Source organism: Coffea arabica, chromosome 9c (assembly GCF_036785885.1).
Source record: "Coffea arabica cultivar ET-39 chromosome 9c, Coffea Arabica ET-39 HiFi, whole genome shotgun sequence".
NCBI classification, from domain to species: domain Eukaryota; kingdom Viridiplantae; phylum Streptophyta; class Magnoliopsida; order Gentianales; family Rubiaceae; genus Coffea; species Coffea arabica.
Window position 1 is genome coordinate 17968287 of NC_092326.1, and position 9124 is coordinate 17977410.

General features: G+C 35.0%; 1 long non-coding RNA gene across 1 annotated transcript; it reads left to right on the forward strand.

The window, feature by feature from the left end:
* Nucleotides 1-3511: 3511 nt before the first annotated feature.
* LOC140014278 (uncharacterized) lies at nucleotides 3512-4972 on the forward strand. The gene is made up of 3 exons (XR_011820998.1): nucleotides 3512-3652; nucleotides 3887-3982; nucleotides 4887-4972. It is a non-coding gene; the product is annotated as an uncharacterized lncRNA (long non-coding RNA).
* The last annotated feature ends 4152 nt before the right edge of the window (nucleotides 4973-9124 follow it).

Genomic DNA, 9124 nt, shown 5'->3' on the forward strand with positions numbered 1-9124 from the left:
TAACAATCATCGAAAGCACTTAACACATTATCAATCAATAATAACAAGCCAATAAGTCAAGAATTACAGCAAACAAGGAACACTCATATGCAAGCACGCATGATATGCAAGAAAACAGTTCAAAAGTAACTTTGGAAATAGTTTAAAAGTAAATAATGTAAGAAAACGGTACAAAAGTAACTTCAGAAATAGTTTGAGGTCACTCACCTCAATGGCTCAGAAATCATCCATCATGTATCATTGCCTTGCTCAAACCCAAGTCTTAGATCACAAACTCAATGCAAACAAATCCTTTAAAAGTTCGGACAGCACTTCCCCTACATTTGCTAACTTTTCCAGCCATCATGGCTTCATTATTTCCTCAGCCAGTCCCAAAGGTACACACACAACAACAAGTTCATCCATAGTCATTCAGCAAGCTCCAAGTAATACTAGTGCAAGTCAAGCTAGGGGAAAAAAAAATCCGGAAATGAAACTTAAGCTCAAAACCAGAAAAACAGTTTTGACGTCATTTTGCGGTAATGGTACCAAAGGCGTTATGATTGTCGGAAGAAGGTGCAAGACCCACCGTTTCGAAGATAAGAGATAGGTCTACAACAATGTAGAAGGCCACTCAGTCCAAATCCTAGCACAACTAGGTCAAATGTGCCAAGTACTCAACCGGAAACACCAAAAACAGGTTTACAAATCACATAATGCTGTAATTACTATAACTCAGTCTATACAGGTCCAAATGCCGAAATTCCAAAGGCATATGGTAGCTAAGACATCCAGATACATTTCATCAGAAGACACCAACACCTAAATCCAAAGCAATTCCAGTCAAAATGGCCAATTACAAGTGCAGTTTTCGCATTCTGATCAACCCAGAACAGCAACAGTAAAATCGGCATATCTCACTCTACACTAATCCAAATGGCCTGAAATTTTACAGGCACTTCAAACTCATCAATACCTACAACTTTCATGTTTTGAGCAAAGTCCAATTCGGCCTCTAACATGGTGCAATAAATTCGGGCAGAATGAAGAACTACAAAACCTAATTTTCTGAAATTTCTTCCAAAACAGAAATTGATTGCACTTAATCACTTTTTCCACCTCCTAGAGTCATTAAACATCATTTCCAATCATCATACACGACCACCCAATCATATCCCTATGAAAACAGAAAAATCCCCAAAAATAATAAAACTTCACCAATTCAACCAAACTCAAGAAATAATCCATGAAATTGCATCTTATAACACCACTAATCATGAATTGAACATCATTAGAGGAAGGAGAGGTGTTCATCCACCACTTACCTTAGCAAAACAAGAGGGAGAGCTACTTGTCACCTTAAGCTTCCAAACAACTTCACCAAACAACTCACTATCACTAAAAGAAGAGGTTTTATGGAGTAGAAACTAGATCAAGCAAGTGTTTTGGAGGATTTGAGCTAGATAATTGCCAAACTTTGAAGAGGTTTTTTCTTCCTTCTTTGCTAGAGAGAGAATCAGCCAAGAGGTTGAAGACAAGAATGAATTTTGTGTGATTTTGAAGATATTTAAGCAATTGGTCAAAAAGTCAAGAAAATGAATAGTAAGTCATAAGCTATTTCCAATACAATGGTGACACTTGTCACCTCCATAAATGCAATCTTATCTTTTTTTTTTTCCTCTCACATCAATCAATTCACATCCTCTACTTATCCCTTAACACCCGATAAATTTTACACAGTATCCGGAATTTAACCTAATTGGCCGAATTTTTCCGAACTTTTCGCACTTGTGGGTCCCACGTCCGTTATATATTCTTAATTTTCTAAAAACTCTCCAATACTAGGAAAATCATTTTAAAACTATTTTTGCTCATAAACTTTATCTGGGGAATTTTTCTAATCAAGAAAATGTAGAAAAACGGGCGATTAAAAAAATAAACCCTAGAAAATTACAAAATTTCCGGGTTCTCAAACTCATTTTTTTTTCGGGGCGTCACAGTTCTTAACACAACTAGGTCAAATATGCCAAATACTAACCCAGAATTCCTAAAACAGGTTTGCAAAACACAGAAAACTGTAATCGGTATATCTCAGTCCATACAAGTCCAAATGCCGAAATTCGAAAGGCATATGTTAGCTAAGACACTCAGCTACATTTCATCAGAAGACACCAACTTCAAAATCCATACCAATTCCAGTCAAAATAGCCAAGTACTATCGCAGTTTTCGCATTCTGTCCAAAGCAGAACAGCTACAGTAATTTCGTCATAACTCATTCTACATTAATCCAAATGACCTGAAATTTTACAGGCATCTCAATCACATCAATACCTACAACTTTCATGTTTTGAGAAAAGTCTAATTCGGCCTCTAACCCAGTGATCTAGAACCGGACAGAATTGGGGATTTAAGAACCCTAACTTTTCAAATTTCCAACCAAATCCAAAATTGGTTGCATTTATCCACATTTCACACCCACTAGAGTCATTTTAGCCCATTGCCAATCATCACCAACAACCACACCATCATAATCCAATTAAACCAGAAAAATCATCATAAAATGGAAAATTTCACCATATCACCTCAAATCAAGAAACAAATCATATATTTCAACACTCATGCCACCATTAAGGACAAAATAAACATCATTAGGTGTAGTAGGGTGTTTCAAGCTTCACTTACCAAGAACCAAGAGAGAGGAAGATGTGGAGCACCTTAGTCCTTCAAACAAAGTTCACCAAACAACTTGCTATCACTAGAAGGAAGAATTTTATGGAGTGAAATGGGTAGAAGCAAATGTTTTTGGTTGATTTGCACCAAGTAGAAGCTTGAAAATTGAAGAAAGCTCCTTCCTTTCTTTCTCAAGGTGGCCGGCCAACAAGGAGAGAAGAATGGTGATTTTTTTGGTGAATTTTGGATATTTAATCCCTTGGTCAAAAGTCAAGACAATGAATAGTGTTTCTTAAAAGTTCAACCAATAGGAAGGTGACATGTGTCACTCTATTCAATGCATCCTTATCACCCTTTTCTCTCTCACATCAATCACCTCACACACCCTACTTATCTCTTAATACCCGATAAACTTTTAACAGTATCCGAAACTTAACCTTATTGGCCGAATTTTTCCGAACTTATCGCACTAGTGGGTCCCACGTCCAATATTTATTCTTAATTTTCTAAAAACTCACCAATGCTAGAAAAATCATCTTAAAACTATAATTGCTCATAAAATCCTTTCAGAAAATATTTCTAAGCCAGAAAATGCAGAAAACATGCAATTAAGGGGAAATAAACCCTAGGAAAAATAATTAGGGTTTTACGGGTTCTCACAAGGATTCTGCTAAAGAACTTGGAGAGGAAATTGAAGGTCTGAAGGTTGTCACGAGAAGTGATATTTAGGTGAAAATATCATCAAAGATTCTGGATTTCTAATTTCTATGTGCACCAATGAGTTGGAAGTTAGAAATAAGTCTTGTTACTGATTTTCTACTGTCAGTGGTATACTATTCTCTGTACTTTAGAATTTTATCAGTCTTTCCCCTTTCACCTTTTCTTTAGCATTACATGCTATGTTGTAATTTTTGGTTGTATGACAGGCTCCTGGACTCTGCACAGTGAAAGCTTGCAGTTCCTTTTGCATTGTGGATATTGTCCTTGCATTTTGTGATGATGGTAATCCCATGCAATGTGCATGATGTCATTAATTCCATTTTATTGTGTATTACCACTTCTAGTCCTGTTTGAGCACTGAGGGTGTTTAATTTCTTGACAAAAGGAAGCAGACCAACCGTATACGAGGACTAAATTTCTGGATATGACTTTCGGTTTATATAATAGATTATTATTTCAACTTACACGTAGGTTGAACTTTCTGCTGATTTTTTCTTAACTGTATATGTGAAGCAGAAATTGAAGACGCGTGTGGTGAGGAAAAATGTAAATCTTGAGTGGAATGAAGACCGTACACTGTCAATTGCAGATCCAAGCATCCCAATCAAGCTAGTAAGTATCATACTTTTTTTAAGTTTATTATAGTGGTGATTTTTGAATAAGGTGCAGTTATGAACTGTAAAGTTTTTTGCCTTTTTGGAAATTGAGAAACATTAGGTTCATTCTCAATACAAAATGAATTGTATGACGAGAGTTGTTGCACCACTGATGCTCAAGTAGGAACAAAGTCTTCTGTTTGAAATAACTTATGTTGGATTAGTGTTTGCAGTCCTTGAAAAGTTTAGTTTCTTGTTGCGAAGGCTGAAAAATAAAATCTACATTATGTTCTGCGAAGGATTAAGGCATATTGATCATTGATTGACTCTATCCCCAGATGCATAGCTCCAGTTAGATAATTGGGTTCCTGTCATTTGCGTGGTCAAGGTCCAAATTTTTGCTTATGCATTATTTACTTAATTTTCTTACCATGTTAAAGCTAATTCAATCAGCATAGATACTTAGCCTCGCTCTTAATGGTGTGCAATGCAGCAAGTTTTTGACAAGGATACATTCAGTCTTGATGACAAAATGGGAGATGACAAAAGGATTAGGCATTCATTTTCTATCTATCTAAATTTGCTTCATACTCGTGTACAGAATTTTGCTTCTTGGCTTTTACTTTATTAGATGTTTACTTTCATTCCCAATAAAGCTGTCTGATAATTAAAAAAAAAAAAGGAAGTGGAGCCCGGACATTAGATTATTCTCATCAAGTGGAATCTAGGAATGTCTGTCACAAATAATTATTTGGCTCTCTAGCTATAACTTTGGAGTTGCTTGCAACTTTAGCATGACTTTGATTATTGTACTTGTTGGATCTTTGATTCCTATTTTTGAAGCTTCGTTTCTGCTTGTAGCTCAAACTAAAATATTTATGGTTAGGTCTATTTCTTATACCAAAGTACTTTGTGCACAGGTGGTACCAACTAAAGATTGATGGTGTCTTTGTGGTTATGACTGAAGGCTCTCATTTGGTTGGAAAGTTTGGAAGCTATTACAAGTTCTTTCTCTTTGGGATAATTTTACAAGTCCTTTGTGTATCTGATTGACGGACTGTATAGCAGGGAGCACAACCAAGTTGCTTCTTTATTTAAAAAAGAAAAAAGAAAAAACTCTTGGCAGTTAAAAGTGTCTGCATAGCTCAACAACTTCGACAATATCCTGACACTTTTGATTGTCAGGAAAAGAAATTTTTGTTGGCAGATGGAATGTTATAACAACATAGTTTTCCTGACACTTTGAATAGTACGAGCCTATCCTCACATTGGAAGGGACAACACTCGTCCGAGGTGTGAGGAAAGGTAAAGTGTCAATTTAGATAATCTATACTGACATTTTTAAATGCCGTTAAAGGTCATTTTTGTTATAGTGGCACCATTATTAATTTCCCCCTTAACGTTACCTTTTAGTCACTTTACCCCAAGACCAACGGTCAAATTTAACAAAGTTTGTTGATTAAAGTGAAAAGACATGTTTAACCCTTAAAATTATTATCACTTTACCCCATAAACTATAACCTCATTATCAATTTACCTCCTAGATTTATTTTTAGGCAATTTATCCCACTATTAAACCAACTTAGCAAGTTAAAAAACTTTAGAAGAAAGTACCCTCCTTTTTATATAATAAAAATAATAAAAAATTAGAGTGGCTTTCTCCTTTTTAGTATCAAGAAAAAAAGTCAAAGTGTTAATCTCTTTCTTCTTGACAATCTTATTAATATTGAAAAAAATAGAAAGATGGGGAGGGAGGAGAGAGAAAGATTTCAATTCTGAAATATTTAAATACTTTTATTATTTAAAAATTATTTCACTTTTCTATTTACCACCAAATTTTAATTTTAATCCCGATAACCTTAAAGTAATACAATAATGTTAGATTTTTCTTTATTTTCTTTCTTTGTAAAATCTATTTTTTTGTCTCCTTCTTTCCTATCTTCTTTTTTTTCCTAGTATTAATAAGTATTAAAAAAGAAATTTGGAAAACCCTTTTATTTTTATGTTTTTGGATCTCTTAAAGTGAAAAAAAGGAAGATTTATCATTCCAACTTTTTATTTTTAATTATATATAAAAAGAGTAAATATATTTAAAAAATTTTGACCATACTAGTTAGATTAACAATGAGATAAAATACCTAGAAAATAATGTTAGAAATTAAAGCGATTATATCACTGTAATTTCAAGGGATAAAGTGATAATAAACAAAGTGATAATGCTATAGAATAAAGGGGTTTTGTCCAAAATTTCTTAACTTGTTGAGTTGAATTATTTATGGGGGTGAAGTAACTAAAAGATAACGTTAGGGGTAAACTGATAGTTGTGATATAGTTTAAGGCGATAATGTGATAATAACCCTATTACTATATTATTCTTGAAACTTAGAGTACTTTGTTTTTTAGTGCAAAAGTCAATCTAATTACTGTTACATGTTTGGCTAAAATGAACAACAAAATAAAATTGCCAAACCATCAAACTTTTCAATTTGGAGCCATTAGAAGGCAACTAATATATATTCAAAAATTTCTAATGACTATGTATATTAAATATGGGCATGTTAGTAAAATGAAAAACTAACTACTCTTTAAAAAAGGAAATAAACCTATAATTTGGGACATACACAAAAGGAAAGTGAGCCTATTTTTATGGAATGGAGGGAGTATTACCTCATATATCCTTTTTAGAAATTTTAATTAGGATTTTTCTAATGGGTGAACATAGCTGGCGATACTGCCAGAGTGATAATTTGCTTGCCAGAACAATATTTATCCAAATGCCAATATTACCCTCAATTAGTCAGCCCTATATGGATACGGGGCAGGAGCGGTCCTCAGAAGGACCGCTCCTGAACGGTCCCCTCACAGAAACAAAGGTAAGGCCAGAAATAAACCACGTCAAAAGGCTTCAGTTTGGCCCAAAACAACGTCGTTTTATTAAGTGAGACAGTAAAAAAAATGGTTATGCTCTGCTGACTGTAACGGCAAGAAACGGATACGGGGCAGGAGCGGTCCTCAGAAGGACCGCTCCTGAACGGTCCCCTCACAGAAACAAAGGTAAGGCCAGAAATAAACCACGTCAAAAGGCTTCAGTTTGGCCCAAAATGACGTCGTTTTATTAAGTGAGACAGTAAAAAAAATGGTTATGCTCTGCTGACTGTAACGGCAAGAAACAGAACGTTATGACCACTAGTAAGCAAAGTCCCGCCCAAACCGAAAGGTTGAAAATGAAAAGCCGCATTTAGACTCCCACCCAAACCAGACGAAGCAGTTGCATGCGAAAAGCCATGAAGGGAGAAATAAGAGGGGAAAATACGAGATTGGCAACACTCTCCGGCGTGACATTGCGAAAAGCTGTGGAAGTGCAACATTGGATACTGAAAAAATAGCAAGGAGAAGCAAGAACTGGTGGAGTGGTGGACAAATTTCTGGTGATTCGGATTTATTATAAGAAGAAGAAAGGTGAACCCAAGGTTGAAGAGCGGAAGATCGTAGGCGCGGGAGTAGTGAACGACCGAAAATCAGTCAGGTATTCAAATTTTTTTGAGGCCTACGATGATGCAGTAACATGTGTGATTTGACATGCTTGTTGAAGGACCTTACTTGTGGATGTTGTTGGCGTACAGTAGGATGATCGCTTAGAGGGATATCACGTGAGCACAATTTTGTGTATAGTAATGAGTAAGTGCAGCATGATAGGAGTATTATGAGTTAGTTTTTGAGCATGACAGAGTGAGAGTGGGAAAGAAGGGGGAAATCGTGCGGCACAACTGCTTGAGAAAATGTGTGCATGGGTTCGATAGTTAGTATTGAAAAAATGGATGCAGATTATAATTGAAAAAATGTTATCATGAAATTGGGATGGCGTTTTTGGGTCTTGAATGGTGTAAGTTTATTGTATTAGTTCGTGTGCACGAACACAGTGTTGGATAATTGTTACATGTTGTGGTTGAACAGGTACATAGAAATAATAGAGTTCAAATGTTTTGTACTGAGTTGTGCGTCTCATATTTGCTAATGAAAATGCTATTTTGAAATTGAGATGTCGTATTTGGGTCTTGAATGGTGTAAGTTTATTGTATTAGTTCGTGTGCAGGAACACAGTGTTGGATAATTGTTACATGTTGTGGTTGGATAGGTACATAGAAATAATAGAGTTCAAATGTTTTGTACTGAGTTGTGCGTCTCATACTTGCTAATGAAAATGTTATTTTGAAATTGAGATGTCGTATTTGTGTCTTGATTGGTGTAAGTTTATTGTATTAGGGTGTGTGCATTAACACAGTGTTGGATAATTGTTACATGTTGTGGTTTAACAGGTACAGAGAAATAACAGAGTTTTAATGTTTTGTACTCAGTTGTGCTTCTCATATTTTCTTTTACATTGATGTTACAGGTTATTGGTTTACTTGCATAAAGAGAGACAAGTTTCTAGGTTGGAAGTGAATGAGTACGAGAGTAGGTTATAAGTTGGCAATGTGAGACAGACGGAATAACAAATCATGAGGTTTAGCATAGTTAGTGTGGAATAACGGTTAAGAATCTTACTAGTTATTGTAGGTGCACATCATGTTGGATAGTCATTACACGCAGTCATTTAATAGTGACACTAGGAGAAGTGCACTGTAAAATTGGATGAACAATGAAGTAAAATTGTTTAACGGGTTTGTTGCTTCATTCATATTGTTGAAGAGAGTGATAAATAAAGGAGAATGTGATTGAATTGAACTTGATAGGCAGGGGAATAGATTATGAAATGACTAAATGAGGGATAATTAACCAGAAAATTTGGTATTGAGACAAACAAATTGTGAAAAGGAAGATTACTTGTACAATAATTGTTGTGGTTGGACATCATCTTTGATAGTTGTTACACGTAATAGATCAGAAGTTACAATAATAGAACTGGTCTATAGAATTTTATGAAGATACTATAAATTTGGATGACCCCTTATTCTACTGCATTGGTATTGTACAATAGCATAATAAATAGAAGAAGAAATTGATGGATGAAGTACAATCTGATAGGTAGAACAACAGATTATGTAGATTAGTGGCAGTTGGAATAAATAACAAACTGTGAAGAATGAGTTACTGAGTGTGAGAAAAATTGTTACAGGTTGTACTATAACTAGCGTGACTAATATTTGATGCTCATATA